Source organism: Solanum lycopersicum, chromosome 1 (genome assembly GCF_036512215.1).
Source record: "Solanum lycopersicum chromosome 1, SLM_r2.1".
NCBI lineage: Eukaryota > Viridiplantae > Streptophyta > Magnoliopsida > Solanales > Solanaceae > Solanum > Solanum lycopersicum.
Window position 1 is genome coordinate 37,995,075 of NC_090800.1, and position 18,911 is coordinate 38,013,985.

Consider the following 18,911-nt stretch of genomic DNA (forward strand, 5'->3'; position numbering starts at 1 on the left):
CATCTTCAACTATATTGTGCATTGGTGTGATCCTAGCTGCGTGAAATATTATGACATCTACAAAGACCTAGTCGTCCTTAAGCACTTCAAATATACAAACATCACCAACTTTTAACTTAATGTCTAGAATGATGCCTTCCTACAAGACGTAACTTTAGAATTCCATAGTCCGATAGTGCATTTGACAGGCCAAGATCCACTTCGTGAAACACGATGTAAAAGATTGTCATTGTTCTAAGGAAATACTTCCTAGAAACTTTCAATGATATGGACTATCAAAGGAGAGGGCTAAGTAAATAGATTTTGATATAGTGAAAAATGGAACAAAGAAATATTAGAGCACTGCAAAGTCCATAAAGACTGTAGCCTGTAGCTCACCAGACTTATTGAAGTAGAGACATATGATGGTTGCATAAAAGATATAAGTACCATATAGACTTATGAGCTAATAAGTGTCTGATTGTGTAATAGGTTTGCAATGTTAGTGCATAGAACATAAACTCATGGTATTAATTATTAGGTAACAAGATGGATATTGAATTTAGGTCATAGCCAATAAGATCCTCACTTTGGCCTTTTTTTGTGAAAGAAGGTAAAGCTACATCATGTTCATCTCTTTTCCTTTTGCTGGACTTTCTATCGCCTAGATTTTAAATGGATGATCAACCATATCAGGAAAAATTCATTCAATTTCTGGCTTCTTGAATATCCACTAGGATTTCTACAGAATAATCCGACTCTGAAATGTCACTTTTTAGTACAAGGTATGTTTCATGATAATGAAAGGTGCGTAAACTATATGGATATTCGATTTTTGCTTCACCCAAACCAAATAAAGTGGCAACAAAATGGGAATGAGCATTGTATCCAAACATCAAAAAGTTCCACAACTTATTTAATAATAGTTACAGAAATACTCTCATCCTTTGGTTACTCAAATTTAACGTTCAAAATTTTTCACTTCAACCTCCCATACTCAGGGGCCGCTCTTGTCTTTAAAAAATAAGGCTTATGCCTTAGTTTGGGGGCCCCTAATTATCCTTAAGAACAAATTATGTGCTAATTTTTTATAGAAAAAAATTGAGTAATTATAATAAAAAATACATACTATTTTATCCACTTTAACATTTTTTATACTTTGTTAAAAACAAAAATTAATAGTGATAAGTGTTGAATAAAGTAACTTACTAATTCGCATTTTATTTCTTTTTATATTTTAGTTTCAAACATTACAACAAGCATATTAGAATGGTGTATACCAAGTTATCTACTTCTTGAATTAGATTCTATGGTTCTAACTCTTATCTTTATTTAATATTTGTCAATTCATTACTTATAAAATTATGTTAACAATTCATATACTAATTGCCTCCTTGAAGGGATGTTGTCCAATGTTGAGTTCATAAAATCTTACCTAAAATTAGTAACTGAAAAACAATATTAGATACTAATATTTTTCTTCTAATAGAGTAAGAAAAAATTAATAAATATGTATATAAAGTTTGTTTATATTTTAAGCCTCAAATTAAAATTTCACTTTCGGCCTCCAAGTATGTTGAGTCGCCCCTGCCCACACTTGTCCATTGGGAACCTCAAGATACACATAACAGACCAATACTAGATAAACTTTTATCGATATCAGGCACATAAAGAACAATTAAAATCATTTTTCTACATAAATTTGTTTCAATTAAAACAAACCATTTTCCTTTTAAAGGAATACAATCACCATTTTAGATTCTGACTCTCTTATTTTCCATAGAAATGAACTCTTTAAAATGATTTCTTTCATATGTCATATGGTTTTAACAACAACTACCAATTATCCAAAAATCAGATTTTTTTGGTTGAACTATAAACTGCCACAAATAAGTGGTCTTCTTCTTCTTGAGTAGTTACTTGGGCAGCTGTTTCTATTGGAAAACTGGAATGAAATTAAAATAAACACAAAAGAGTTTGGGAGGTGGTTGAACTTGTCACTAAATAAAAACGACGAACAACCTTTATAAAGGCAATACACATCCTACATTATCTAAACCACTAAGCCGTAAAAGAAATAAAAACTAACCTAATAAGTCACACGTTTCCAGTAACTTGAAAATATAAAACATATTACCCTGAAATCTAGGAAAGAAGAAACTTACATAGTTAATTAAAACATCTAACTAAGACTCCCTTAAAATGATAAGTATACGACTTAAGCTTAATAACATTATTCACCGTATCTTTCCCATAAAGTGAAAACTCCAAGTGCCTTCCTTAACTTTCTGAACGTTGCCACCTTGAGGGACTTAGTGAAGTTATCAAAAACTTGGTCTTACATTCTACAGTAGACAACATCAGTAACTTTCTCCTTCGTGAGATCTCTCACAAAGTGAAAGTTAACATCTATGTGTTTGCCCCGTCCATGAAACACTAAATTCTTTGTAATCTTAATCGTTAAGCCATTATCGAAGTGAATAAGAATTAGTTATTGTTCTCGATCATGAAGCTCAGCCAATATCTTATTCAACCAAATTTCATGGGTTACCGCTCACAGTTGCAACTACAAACTATGCTTCTGTAGTGGACAATGTAACAATTTGTTGCTACTAGGAGAACCAAGAAACAAATCAAGATCCAAGCATAAACACATAACCTGAAGTGTTTTTCCTGTCTTCTTTATCTCCACCAAAATCACTATCTATAAAGCTAATCAACTCTGACTTGCCTTCTTTTTTTTACAGAATAGCATAGTCAATGGTACATTGCAAATTCCTAAGAATTCTTTTAGTAACCAACAAATATATCTTTTTTTGGTGATCCATGTACCTTATAAAAAGACTAAAAGATTACATTATGTCAGGCCTGGTGACGGTTAGATTCGTTAGACATCCCACGAGTTATTTTAAAAGAGTTTTGTCGATCTTCATTCTAATAGGATTCTTTTCCAACTTAAGTCTAAACTCTGTTGGTGTTGTGACATAAATATCTGCATTCCAAACCTCTAAAATATTTCCTAGACATATTTTTCTGTGAAATAAAAATTTCACTACTTGATTTCATTACTTCAATGGCCAGAAAGTAATGCATCAAGCCAAGATCAGACATATCAGACTCAGTATCATGGATAGCTTAAATTTTTGAAGAAATATCAGATTACTCCCATCATAAATTAAATTTTCTACATATAATCATACAATCACAAGTTTCCCATTTTCATGTTTGTATAAACTATATGCTCATATGAATATTTTCTAAAATTTCCTATACTAAAATATGCATCAATGTGATTATACCAAGCTCGGGGAGCTTCATTTAGCCCGTATAAATCCCTTTTCAATCTACAAACTTTATGGTCAATTTCAAGCATCACATAACCAAGAGTTTGATCAACATATACTTGTTGTTGCAACTCTCTATGCAGAAAGGTTAATTTTACATCAAGTTGATAAACCGGCCAATTGTTTTGTGTTGCCAATGTCAAGACCAATTGGATGGTATCAAGTATGACTATCTGGGCAAATACCTACTTCTAATCCACATCATACTCTTGTTTGTATGATTTCACCACCAAGCGCACCTTGTACTTATAATCTTAACCAGAATCATTTTACTCCAATGGATCTTTGGCCTTTTGGAATACTCGTAAGCTCCCTAGTTTTCTTCTTTTCAAATGTTGCAATCTAATCGTCCATTGATTTATTCCAGTTAACATATTTTTAGGCATCCTAAAATCTTACGGGATCACAACCAAGAAATAAAGCCAAATATGTAGATGAATCTATAATTTCATATTGAGCATTTCCACTCAGCACATAATCTGTCATCCATGTTGTCCTTCTTCCATTTTGTTGTGGTCGGATGCTGGTTCCTTCTTGATGTACCAAGGTAAAAGCACCTTCATCGGCTACTGGTTGCTCATGCTCCTTATCTCCCTCTTCAAGATCCAAAGGAACTTGTTGCTTGTTTCGATTTTCTCCCCATGACTAGAAATTATTTTCATCAAACAGCACATTACGATTGATAATCACAATATTAGTGATAGGATTGTACAGTTTGAAAGATTTGGACTCCTTCCTAGCACCCATGTAAACACACTTATTGGCTTTTCCTTCAAGATTTGTCCTTTTCTGATCCGGAAGATGACAAAATGCAATTCAGCCAAACATTCTTAACTATTGAAAATCTGGCTGTTGTCCACTCAAAGTTTATTATGGTTTCATATTCTTAATAACAGGAGAAGGACTTCAATTCAACTCTCAAATCCTCCAGCACACTGCTTCAGGACAAAAAGCTTTTGGAACATGGCTGTTTTGTAAAAGGATTCACACAATGTTTATTATTGTTCGGTTCTTCCTTTCGCATACTCCATTTTTTTGAGGAGTATAAGGTATAGTAAGTTGTCTTTATATCCCACGAAACTCACAAAAACTTATAAATCCTTGTGAAATATACTCCCCTCGAAAATCAGTACGAAGAATCTTATTGGAACATCCTATCTCCTTCTCTACAAGAGCGTTGAAGCGTTTGAAAATGGTAAAAGCTTCAGAATTTTCTTGCAGAAAACAAGACCATGTCTTTCGGCTAAAATCATCAATAAACTTTATAAATTAACGTTTTCTTCCGTTGGATATTGTCTTTATTGGTCCACAACTATAGTCAACCAACTCTAGCTGCCTTTTTGCTCTCCATGCTTTTCCTTTTGGAAATCTATAGCGAGATTGATTTCCAATGACACAATCTTCACAAATATCTAAAGGCATATCAAAATTAGGAAGACCCTCAATCATCTTCTTTTTCTGTACATTTCCTGTCCTCCAAATTCAAACGCCCATATTTATGGTGTCAAAGCAATGCTTGAATATTCAACTATTTTGAAATACAAAAATTGGTACAGCCAATAATATGAATTTCAAGTGGGAAAATCTTATTAGCCGTCATCTTAGCTTCAGCGATATATCAAACATTAGAATCTCGGATCCTACAAATTCCATGTTTAATAGACACCTCGTAGCCGTTCACTTGATGTTGACCCACACAGATAAGATTTGTTTTCAGGTTTGTTGAAAAGAAAACATTAGAGATAATCTACATAGATGAAGTCTTTGTTTGGATTTTTACCTTCCGTTTCCCTTTGAAAGCAATATGGGAATCATCCCCAAACTTGACTGTTGTGTGAAACTTTTCATCTAGATCAGAAAATACAGATTTTTCTTCAGAAAAATGGTTTCTACAACCCGTTTCTAAATACCATAAAATTTTATGGTATTGTTTTGAGGATTGGCTCACCATTTACAAAGGGATCTCTTCCTCCTCAGTTTCTTCTGCAAAATTAGAGTTCTCCCCACATATATCTTTCAGATTCGTACGACATTCAGAATTGTAATGACCTTACTTGTGACATCTATAAAACTCGATATGAGACTTGCAATCCTTGCCTTCCCATTGGACGATTGTTGTTGATCACGATCATGCTGACCATTTTGTTTTTGGTTTCTCTCTTCAGTTTTATCTGAGTTTCTTCCCTTCCACTTGCTCCTTTTTTGCCCGGAATCTTTGGAGGTTGTGGTTCCTTTTAATGCTTGCTCTTCTTCATCCTGTTGAAGAATCTTCTGCTCAAGAACCATCAAAGAAATTTGTAATTAATCAAGTGAAAGAGTAACAAAGTCTTTGGACTCTTCAATATAGCAGATAACAAAATTTGAATTTCTGCAACATGGACCACAAGATATTCCAATGGTGACACCTTCAAGACTCTCTCATTGATTCCTCATCTTGTTTGCAGTTGTAATAGTCCGTGAGAAGTACACTGATACCGACTATCCCAACCTCATCAGCAACGTCTCAAACTCTCCTCGTATGGTTGGAATCTTTGTTCGCTTTGCCGTTCCATTTCCCTGATACTTCTTCTACATGGAGTCCCGAATATGATTTGACGTATCCTTGCAAGGAATTGTTTCCAATATTGAACGATCAATGTCTTGGAAAATATAATCTTCCCCTTCAAATTATTCAACTACAGTGCTTCAAGCTCTGTCTGTTGAGCATATATTTGAACAGCACGAGCCGCAGGTTCATGAAATCCACCATCAACTACTTCCCATAACACTTTGGACCTCAAAAAGTGTTCCATAAACATGATCCAATGGTCACAATTACAACAAAGCATGGGATAGAAGGTTAAACAAAAATCACTAAAGACATGGTGCACTCACAATTAAAGAATGGTCACACTCACTGGCTATTGATACCACTATTAGAAAACTCGAAATAAATAAAAATAAACGTAGAAGAGTTTGGAAGGTGGTGAAGTTCTCATTAAACTTAAAGAAACAACAACCTTAGAGGCAATCCACATCATACATTATGAAAACCAATAAGCCATAAAAGAAAATAAAATTGACCTACTAATTCACACGTTTCCAGTAACTTTGAAATAGCAACCATATACCATTAAAACTAGGAAAGAAGGAACTTACATAATTAATTAAAACATCTAACACTTTTGTCTTTTTTAAATTTTCTTTTGCAAATAAGAGCTTCATGACCAAGTTGGTTGAAGATTTATAACTGTGCATATAGTCTTTTCCAACATTTATATGGAGGATGTCCATTTTTTCCAATGCGTACAAGGTGAGTGATTTTTCAAAAATTTACCCTTTCTTTGAGTTTTCTGGCTAGATATTAATGCTCCTTTAACCATGTCATCTTTCCTTATAAGCCTCCTTTATTCCTGTGCCTGCAAAGAATATTCTTCTACTAAGGTAATTTTGTACAAATCTTGTGTGATTTCCAATGTTCTAATACATGCTTCATATCATTCAGGCACAATAACAAGAACCTTTTCAACAATCTTTGTATCCTTAAATTTAGTGCTTAATAATCTTACCTTGTTGACAATATGAAGCAATCCTCTCAGAGTATTCCTTGATTTTTTCTTACTCTTTCATTTCCTCTTACATTTTTTGTAATTCGAATTTCCTAATTAAATTTAATACTTTCATGCCTCGTATTCTTTCATTTTCAACATATTCTTTCTTCAGATAATTCTAAATATCTTTGATGATATTAGAGTCATGATTTTCGTGAAAATGGTTGTCAAAATAGTAACAAAAAAAGGTTCTTTTGCCTTCGACTTAATGGTCTTCTTTTCCTTGTGACTCTTGATTTGGGGCATGATGGGATTATTTTGCAGCAGATAGATTTCATAATCCTCTTCCATATCCCCAAATATCAAGCTCCTCCAAGTAAGTTTGTATTCTCGCAACCCATAATTGATAGTTCTAACCATCAAAAATAGGAGGAGACATTCGTGAAGAACAATTTTTTGAATACATTCTTCTACTCACATATCCCTCAAGAAGAAGGCTCTAGATACCAATTGTTGATATTTAATAAATAAATTAAGAAAATAATAGATAAAGACTTTTGAGGGCAAAAATATTGCAAAATTGTTCAAGGGAATTGTTTTATTAATAATCCAAAGATATATATTAACAAATATAGTTTCTAACTAAAAATAGAAAAATATGCTACTACCTTACATGAAAACTCAATTAACAAAAAAAATAATTAAATCCTAAATATAAGTGAAATAGGACTCTAATAACATAATTTAAATATCCTAAACTTAACTAACTAATTTGTTCCTGCAATATCCTGAATATTCTCAAAATCATTGAAAGTACTGGTAAATGATTACATAGATTAAACAACCTATCTACAACCATTAACATGAGCTTAGAATGGTACTGGTAAGTTGTAACTTAGATTAAATAACTTACCGACAACCACTACTATGAGCCTAGAATTAATACAACATCCCGCGACACATTTCTAGTGACCATCCTATATTTTTTCGGGGGTATGTGATGTTATTGTTACTATGAATACGACTATGTGCATTCTCAGACGCGGTGAGGAGTCGCATAAAGAATCAATGTTATCCTATCCTAGGCTACCTAGGTAGTTTTATGGGACTTCTGAGTTATGAAAGACTGTAACTAAATTTGGTGCTTGATACTACTCTCAAAACATTTGTTTTAACATTATTATTATTAATTTTACCCCTTTCAAAAAAGGGACTTGTAACTTGTTAAAATACTTTTCAAACCATAGCTATACTTACATTCTTGTGAACATATACTTAAATTCAAAAACTTTTTACTTTTTCTATGAAATAAAACCTTAAGATTTTTTCTCAAAACTCAGTTTGAATCAAAATGATTGGATTCCAAAGGCATTAAAGACATAGAGATCAACTCACAGGGTTGATGTAAAATTATTTACATGAACGACTCAACTTAAGGACCTCAATTATCATATGGAAACTAATGAATAAAACTCTTCTGCAGACTTGGTTCGAAACTTTAATCAATGTCAATAGAACACTCAAATTTTACTCATAAGGAGCTCTTGAACTTTTCCTATTAACGTTACTTTGATATGAAAGAGCAACAAAACATAATTTAAGGAATTTGATTAGGACATGAAGTACCTCTCAATGATTAAGGAAAACTCTGCGGGTAATTATAAAGTTTAGAGCAAAGACATGAATTGAAAGAACCCACACTGAAAACCTGAGACATGGGAGACTGTATTTTCTACGCGAGGAGGAGAGAGAACTCAAACATTGTTCGTAAAATCTCGAGGCAGAGAACTCTATATCCTTTGCGCGATGCAGAGAGGGATCCTTTGTCGTTCAACCCCAAAATCCAGAATTTCCTATGATCTTTAATCCCAATATTATTAGGACAGATTGAGTTATTTAAATTCCTTTTTGATTCAATAGCCCAACACAATTTAATAAAATTTCATGAAAGTCTAGAAAGAAATAACCCTCATTCGTAAGACCCTAACTTAAAGAATTTGAAACCACCATTATTAAAGTATAGACTTAGAACTCAAGAATTAATCAAGAACCTCTACATAAACTATTTCATGAATGAGTTTAATGGAACGAATCTATCATTGGCATGTGGAAGAATAATTCCATTACTATGTGAAAGCTCACATATCTGGAAGGACGAAGTGCTTGATAAAACTTGAAGGAAAATATTGGAATATGAATCCTAGACGTAGTATTTTCTGAATGTTCTTGAGCATAGAAATTTAGGAGTGAATGAGAGGGTTTGATTTGTGAAAAATGATTTTTCTTCACATTTAGGGTTATTTATATGACTTCATAAAGTTTTTAGGACTAAAATAACCTTAAAAAATTAAATAAAATAAGCTAGAAGTTGGAGTATTTTTCTAGCAGGCAGTAACGTCCGTATTGGCCCTATAATGTGGAGCCAGACGCGTGCATCTCTATAGTCAATCGGTCATGAGATTTTATTCAGAGCTCTGATTGAGGAAAACTTAGTGGCGCTGAAAAGGGTAACCGACGACCTTTGATTTGATAGGCTACGGGCAACCTAGATATTTATTTTCTAAAAGATATCATCATTTGAAGTTGACCCAAAGCTTAAGAAAATTGAAGGGTGACTTGAGTAAATTTCTTTTAAGTTATTTTTGAAACTTGAGGCGTTTCATCTGGTGACCTTAACAACTAAGAAAATTTAAATTCACTCGGCAACATATGGTTTACAAATAAAGAATGGTTGGAGTCTTAACTTAAAATTTTTCGGGGTTGTACAGTAGATTTCTTTACTTTGTTTTTGCATATTTTTGGTTTTTTTTTGTAACTGATCGAATATGAATATTTATCATTAAGTTTGAAATCCAACTTAAAACTTGTTTAGTAAACAATGGATTACCTTCATCTTGATATAATATATTATTTTAATGTAGTATTTATGTAATTTTATGTTGTCCTAAGAAATCAGTCAACTCTATTTTAAGATCAACTTCAAAAAATTAAACATATTTCTATTACAAGTACCTATTCTATTACAAGTACCTATTCTTGTTTCAACTTTAAATCAAATAAAACATATTTTTCTTTTAAAGAAAATTAAACGTAATTTCGACATCTATTTTTGGCTTAAACTGAAATTTCTATTCATAGATGTAACACCTCAGACTTCGGAAAAACGTTAAAAAGGGGTTCGTACAAGTCACCTGTCAACTCTATTTTAAGATCAACTTCAAAAAATTATATCATTCAACACATATATAAATACGTGGATAATTACCTAGTGAAGGTCCATGAGTCAAATTCCCCATTTAACCAAGTCCGCTTCATTTCATATTCGAGTAAAAAGATAGGCATGTTTTAGTGAAGCCTCTTTTTGTAAGGCACCTCAACAATTTTTTGAGGGGTTGTTTTGTATTTTCCCATACCTTCTAGACCTAAAACACATTTTTTCAAAACTAACTAAGGGTCTAAACAATGTTAAAAGATTTTGCACGTTCTTTAACACCTACAAGAATTAGAGCAAGGTTCGTAGTGGAGAAAAACTAGGCTTCAAGAGTTCTTCAAATTTCCATTGATTTCACCAAGAACGTTTGTTGTTTCCTTTTGTGTAACGCTATTCATATTGTTGGACTAGTTTTCATCATTCTTTATATCTCAATTTAGTCATAAATCATCACACCTAAAGTATCTACTCTTTGTTATTGATATTGAATTTTGTTCTTTAACAATTGAGGTTTTGATTTCCTTTATTTTTTAGAATCATGTAATATTGTTAAAGCTTAGTATAACATGAACAGTATTAATTTTTTAAAGTTTTTTGAAATGGACTTATACGAAACTTTTTCATGTATTGGTTTTTGGTTTGAATATCAATAGAGTTAAGAAAAATTCCCAAATCCAAACTAATTTGGAGACTTGAGTTCGTTCGGAATTCTGGGGAGGGACATGGGGTGGCGCAACTGTAGGCACCAAGTCTGACCTACAGTTTTTCAGGGCCTTGTGGCCTGGTCCAGAAGTACCCCACATGTCGTTTATCTGATTCTTTTCTTTGTTTAACCTGACGAGTGCTCCTTTAAGTTGTGGCTACATTCATCATCACTGTATATTAGCTCCTATTGATTCCATTTACCTTTGAAAGATTCTGAATAACCTGATAACATGTTTTAGTGCACATTCATAAATAAATTGAGATAACAGGAAAGTTAAAATCATTAATTTAGAAAGGGTTTAAAAAACATAAACGATTAAGAATGTATCATTATTCTATTATAAGAAAGCACTATTTTAAGAAAAGTACAAGACTTTTCTATTTTTATATTTCAATCTTGGACTTGAAAGATAAACCCATAATCATATGTTTTAAATGCATGTTTTAAACTGCATCCTTGAAAGGAAATTCAATTTTTTTTTCATATTTGCCGTCAAACAGTTGAAAAACAGCATAATCGATGTACTAAGTTTTTTTTTTATAAAAGTAAAGTGACATGTAAAGAATAGTCCTTTTCATTGTAAGGGTGAATTGAACGTAATTTATATATATTATTATTTTGGGAGTAGTATCAATCACCAAATTTTATAAGAGTCTATTACAACTCAAAAGTCCCTATAAAGTACATAGCCAGAAGGTTCATCAAGGGTTTTTTGTCTATTTCGTCCTCATTGACTAAGTTGACCTACAAAACCAGTATGTTTCAATGGTGTCAAGATTGTCACAAAAGCTTTAAGCATTTAAAAACTCTGTTAAACATTGCTCCTGTATTAACCCTATTGCAGGGTAAATATGGTTTTGTTTTTTATTGCGATGTGTCCTATGTTAGTCTTCGTTGTGTATTGATGCAGAAGGGTTAGTTTATAGACTATGCCACCAAAAAACTTAAGATTTACAAAAGAAACTACCTTACTCATGATCTCGAGTTTCCAATACTGGTTATTACTTTCAAAATATTGTGTTATTATCTCTATATTATTCATGTGGATGTGTTTACTGACCACAAGAGACTCAATCATGTTTTAGTCGGAAGGACCTTAATCTAAAACAATGGAGGTGAACGGGGCTAAATCATCTTAACGTCATAAGTAAAGCACAAACAAGACAAAGACACCATCTTACTTTAACTAAAGGAAAATCTTCTTGAGTATAAGGCATTGTGTTGCCACGATCTCGCATGCAACATAATTCCATTTGGATGATTATAGATAAAATAATTAAATTAGCCATTGCTTACCAGTATATCGTACAAATTATTTAAAAGATTATGCCTGATTATACATTTGAGAGATAATCCAACTTCATGAAGTCCTTGTCTCTATCATTTCCGATATGGTTGCGAATTTACCACTATGTTTTGATGCACTTTAAAAGATGTTTGTGTTCGAAGGGAAACATTAGTATTGTTTTTCATCCTTAAAGAGATGTCCAAGAAGAGATCAAAATTTACACCCTAGAGGATATTTTGATGGCATGTGTTATGAATTTCAAAATTAATTAGGATGGCCACTTAACTCTTATATAGTTTATGTACAATAATAGTTATCACTCCAGTATCCATATAGCTCCTTATAATGTTCTTCATGGGTGAAGATGTAGATATACTATTGGTTAGTTTGAGGTTGGTACAATTGCGTTGATAGGGCCAGACTTGGTTCATCAAGCCATGAAGTAGGTTAAATTATTCAGGAGAGGTTAAAAATAGTGCAAATCAAAGTTGTCAGAAATCCTTTACACATGTTAGAACGAGAGAATTAAAGTTTGAGACTAGTGATTGGGTCTATTTCAAGGTCACACCAATGAAGTGTGTTGTGATATTTTGTATGAAGAGAAAACTCAATCCTCATACATTGGTCCTTGTAGTATATCCAAAAGATTTGACAATGTCTTTTATGAGTGGAGGTACCATCAGAGTTAGCAGCAACCCATCTGGTATTTCAAAATTCTATGCTAAAGAAATATTTGTGTGATCCTTCACTTATTGTTCCTACCGATAATATTGGTAATGTAGAAAAACTACGTTATGAGAATATTCCAGTTCAAATTCTTGATCGCCAAGTTTGCAAGATGAGAACCAAAGAGGTTGTATCAATCAAGGACTTATGGAGAAATTTGTTTGTTTTGGAAGCAACATGAGAAGGTGAGGAGGGCATGAAGAGTAGATACCCTTGCCTCTTTCCCCTCTAAATCAATTCACATGAAGGTACTTAATCTTTTTGAATTAATCTTTAAGTTAATATGTTGAGTATCTGCTAATTGCATTCGAGGAAGAATTTTCCCAAATAGGAGATATTGTAACACCTCGGTCTTCGAAAAAGAGTGGGATAAAGAGGGGTTTGTACAAGTGACTCATCAATTTAATTTTTGTGTCAACTTCTAATGATTATATCTCTCAGAACATAAAGTATTATACAGCCAATGAACTATAGGTATTTGTGTCTTCTTTTCATCTCACCAAGTTTGCTCATTATGAATTTGGAGTAAAAAAATATGCCTATTTTAGTGAAGCCTCCTTTGTAAGGCGCCTTAACCATTTTTAGAGGGGTAATTTTGTATTTTATCATTACTAAACTTAAGAAAATTTTTTTAAACCTAATTAAGGGTCTTACTGGTCTTAAATTTTCACGTTCTTTAACACTTAGCAGAATTAGAGCAAGGTTCCAAGAGGAGAAATGTCTAGGGTTCAAGCGTTCGTCAAGTTCTCATTGATTTATTCTTTCAAGGTATGTAAGACTACTCATAGTTTTTAATAGGTTTTCCTCACGTCGTACATCTCAATTAAGTCAAATAGTGTCACATCTAAAGGAACCATTCATAGTTCTTGATATTGAATTTTGTTCTTTAACAATTGAGTTTTGATTTCCATTGTTTATGAAACATTATATGATTGTTTATTCATAGTATCACTTGAACAATCTTTATTTAGTAAAATAATGTTTCCAAAAGGAATAGTATGAACATTTCTTATGTATTTATTTTGGGTTTGCAAGATAAGTAGATTTATGGTAAATTTCCCAAATCCAAACTAATTTGTGGTCCTGATTTAACTTGAGTTTGTCTGAGAGGCTACGCAAGGGCCAGGGGCAGCGCACTAGTAAAGCACCAAGGTGGCCTTCAGCAATTCATATCCGTGTGTCTGGCGCCCTGCGCTAGCTGTGAACCGAGGCTTGACTTCTGAAGTTAAACGCCTCACTTTTTGTGCCAGTAGTGTGCCTAGGGTTGTTGGGTGAATTCTTTCTTTATTTCATCCGGTGTGTGCTTCATTTTGTTGTGGACACATTCCCCTTCTTATTATTAGATCTTATAGACTCCATTTACCTTTTAATCATCCTGCATAACCAAATAACTTATCTGAGTGTACATTCAAAATTAAAGTGAGTTAAGAGGAATGTTAAAAACATTATTTTTAAATTTAGTTTAACAAAATATAAAGATTTCCAAATGTATCAATATTATATTGAAAGAGAGAACTAATTTAATAAAAGTTCAAGAATTTTTAGTTTTAATATATCGATCTTGGACTACAAAGATAAGTTCATGAGCATATGTTTTAATTCCAAGCTCTGAACATAATCCTCGAAGGAATAATCATTTGTTTTCATATGTGTTGTATGACGGTTGAGGAAGAACATAATTGTCCTGAATTTTTTTTCAGAAAAGTAATTGATATGTAAAGAAATATTTGCTTTTTTGTAAAGGTGAATTGAGCATAATTGAGATTTATTATTATTTTTGGAGTAGTATCGACCATCTAATTGAATAAGAGTCTGTTATAACATAAAAGTCTCAATAAAATACATAGTCAACATACTATAGGATAGCACAGATTCTTCATGAGAATGCTCACTACGTGTGAGAAGGCCTATTGAATGGATCCATATTTACAATATTATCATATACACCATCAAAGAATAGGATGGCCTTGGCAATATGTGCAAAATGTTGTATCATTGTTAGACTCATAGTAATAGTTTTTAGATAGTGAAACTCCCCTCAAGTAAAGTATATTATATTCATATTGCTTTTCTTGCATAACGTACTATAAAACTTAAAGGGTTTTTATTTCATATTCACATATTGATTTAGTGTAGAGTTACTTTTAGTCCCTCTATTCAGTTATTGTTTTATTCAACAATTTACATACTCGTCAACTCAAATGTACTAATGTTATTCAAAATGCATCTTATATGAAGCATATATAGACATCAAGATCATTAACATGCATTTCATTGAAATCACTTTGTTCTTTAGATAGCTTTGGTGAGCCTCCTTACTTTCTGGAGGATTTCACATTTATTTTAATGTTATTGTAAACTTTTTTTGGTTTTTCCCTACGTATATCCTAGTATTAGAGGCTTCAAAGATAGTTATGGTTGAGGAATTTCTAAGTACTTTCTTTACTTTAAAGATGGTTTTGAAATGTATTATTATTATTTGAATTAAATATTTTCAGACATTCCAATTGAGTATATATTGAGAGAAATGTATGTTTTAAACCTATTGTTGCTTAATTATTTCGTTAAGTAGTCAGTCCGATCAAGGGTTCACTTTAGGGTAAAAAATGATTCTTAAGTTTCATAGAGATATTAGTTTATCTAGAAAAGTATCGAAATTGCACCAATAATATTTCATAAAGTTCGGATATATTCTTCATCCATCAATTTCTTTTAGAAATACCCCAGTGACTACATTTTTGGCTTAGGCATATAACATGTTGACATTTAACATTGAATTGAACTTATAAAAAATTTTCATGCCATTTAATTATTGGTCTTATTTGTTTACTCCTACCCAAATTATATAAATTCACTCCTGATTTTTTGACTTACTCGACCGACACTTCTACTGAAAATTTTTGGAAAAAATTATATTCTTAAATGTATTTTAAGTTCAAAAAACCCAACATCGAGAGGTCAAATTTTAAAAAACACATTACAAAAAATAAGTTAAACCCAACCTACAAAATTCTTTAATTTTTTTTTTAAATGAAGTTAATTTTCTTAGTAGTGCTTTTGTATTTGTCGGGCAAGTTAGTGTTTTGGTCAGGTAAGAAAGAAAATTGGGTGGGGGATTTATTTAATTGATCGGTAGAATTTAAAATTTGAGGTGTACTATAATGACAAAGGAAACAACAAAAAACTAGGTTTATAAGTGAAACATAATAATAGATGATAATATAAATCAAATAAAAAACACAACAAGCACAAGGCTAATAGTATGATAAATGATTAAAAAACCTAACCTCCAATTTTTTTTAGGGAACCTCCATTTTAAGATGAAAACCTAAATAGGTGAAGTTCGTCTTTGCTTGATCCTCTAGCACAGTGGCTATCTGATTGTGAATAACCATTCAAAAGCATTAGTAATCCTTTCTATCAAGTCTATTAAATAGTTGATCAATGAAGCAAACTCTGTAATGATCTCTTCTCGAGTTCTCATTAAATTTTCTATTGTTCATGCATATTTTATGCATCAAGGAATTATCTCACTTTTCTCAATTGTCATCACCGTATTTCCTCCTTTCATAGGAATATATTGCATATGTCAAACCTATTTGTTGCGAAAAATTAGGTAAAAGATATTTGTATCAAGCCACTGTTTCACCTCTTTCTTTAACACATATTTCATGAATTTATTTAGCATTCTTTTATGTTGAATAATATCCTTCTTAGATATAGAAGTTGTGCAGAAAAATTTGATCTTGGTCCATAGATATCAAATGTTTTCCAACCTAGACTTCATTTGCGGTGTTTCAAAACTGTTAGGGCTTCTTAACGTAAACATTATATCAAAAAAAAGTATCCAAAATATTAGTAAAATGTCATCCTCCTCACCAATCCAGAATAGAGGTGCAGGATGATTTTTCAACTCTATGTTTTGAGCTTTCTCAATAGACAACATGGAAAAGGGCCTAGAGGTGTCTTATAAAAATTCCTACTTCTTATGAACACACAAGAAAACATATAAAACAAACCATGTAATGAATTGCTATGTTTTCAATGAAATTTTTTTACATGAGATCTCATTCTATAAAATATTTAGACTAAAGAGGTAGCATTACAAAATTCAGATGTAATATTGTGATAGACGACAACTCCTTATAGAAGGCATATGGTTTTATTGCTTTATCAACATTAAAGACCTTCACATTGTCATGCACTATCATAGTCACATTCCTAAGTGATACATCAATCAAAGATTTTCGATGTCCAAAAATGCACGTACCAAAGAAAATAGTGCTTTTAGATCCGCCCAAAAGTTTAGAATACCAAAATTCATTCGAAAGGTAAGAGAACCAACATGCATTAAGAAATTTTCATTAATAACATCTAATATTTGAAGCATTTATGCAGAGGTTTCATAGAAATAGGTATTGTCACAATTCGATTCCTTGAGTAATGATGAGCCCGACTATAACCCACAATTCTGTGATCCAAACTATAAAACGATCCAAAAATAGATGTGATGAAAATCAACTACGTCTTAAAATACTGGACAAACCTCTGCGTTATCACACCCCAATCCTATACCCTAGATGTGGGGGGAACTCGAGAACAATTGCTGGCTACAAGCGAACTCTTCGTTTTGATCAATAGTTAGTGGAAGGCTTACATAAATATCTCAAAACAATCTTAACACATAAGATGTCATAAATAAAATAGTTTTTTAAGTACACAAATGAACATAAGTGTTCAACGGTCTTTAAATAACCAACAAGGGAATGAAAAAAGACACTTTAACTACAATTGTTTATCTATGGAGCATCTAAATAATGAAGATGGAGTTCGGGAGGAGTCCTATCAAATTCTAAAATAACTAAAAAGTAAATGGAATCCTCTTGAAGCAAGGAGGACTTCCAAAGATAATTCGATCTACAAGTTATATAAACGAAGTGCATGTTGATGATCCTGGTTACCTTTATATACAACATGAAAGATGCATGTCAAATGGCGTCAGCACATGGAATATATGAGAATGTAAGGGGAACTATAAACCACATGCATAAGCTTGAACTTTTAAAAAGGAAGAAAATACTCACCTCATCTAGATTCAACTCAACTCCACTAAAAGTACTCAACTAAATTAAAAATAAAAGTGACAACAAAGATGCATTATACAGAATTCTTTTAAAAATTAGATAATAACTTAATGTAATTAAAAATAATATAATAACTCTTTTACTCTTAGGGATATTTTATAACACACAAACATGACTATGGGATATTTTATAACCTACAACCATAACTATGAATTATGTGATAATACATCATCTTGTCTACGCTGTCAAAACTGTCATATACCTTGCCGGTGTTTAATACATCCTCAACTATGTTAATCTACTAAGATATTCTTAGAAAGCAATCAGTAATAGTATAAAAAGTGTGACCTTTTAAACCCACATTGGCATACATAATTTATGTGTATCACGACCCAGGGGCACCCCCTGGATGTAACATGGACTATGGGATCCCAAGTACCCTATACAAGCCACTTAGCATTCATAACATAAGAAATATAACAATATAAGTAAAACAACATTTCAAGTCGAATAGTTTTCTAAAAGAAAAGAAGAAGTCTAAAACACTTAGTCTAAATAACCATGTAATACTATAGACTGAAATCGGGCTTAGCCCATACATCAATATCAACCACTAGTCACGAAACTAAAAAAAGCATACATTCGGACCCCACATTCAGGGAAATATAGGCAAGAGTATGCGTTAATATAAAACAATGTACAAAGAATGATAGCTATCCATAAAACATTTAAATCATGCTAAAAGGGGAAATATTATTACATGTAATTGACCAAGCTAAAGCTTGACATAAAATGGCTAAAAAACATAAGTCATAAAACATGGTCAATGAAATGTTATCATCATTTAATGACTTTGAAAACATATGTGATACTTTTGGAGTAACCTTAGTTTATTATTAATCAGGGAAGTAACGTTAACCGCCATAGAGACCATGTGAGCTATAACATAATCCCACGGTGTTTCCCATGCCAAAAAGGATTTTCCTACCTGTCAAGGTAAGAACCATAAACTTATAACTCATGTGGATGCACATGCTAATATC

General features: G+C 32.2%; 1 long non-coding RNA gene across 1 annotated transcript; it reads right to left on the reverse strand.

The window, feature by feature from the left end:
- Window positions 1–6,408: 6,408 nt before the first annotated feature.
- On the reverse strand, window positions 6,409–7,400 carry LOC109119877 (uncharacterized). The gene is made up of 2 exons (XR_002027446.2): window positions 6,872–7,400; window positions 6,409–6,721 (listed from the first exon to the last, which is right to left on the reverse strand). It is a non-coding gene; the product is annotated as an uncharacterized lncRNA (long non-coding RNA).
- Between the last annotated feature and the right edge of the window lie 11,511 nt (window positions 7,401–18,911).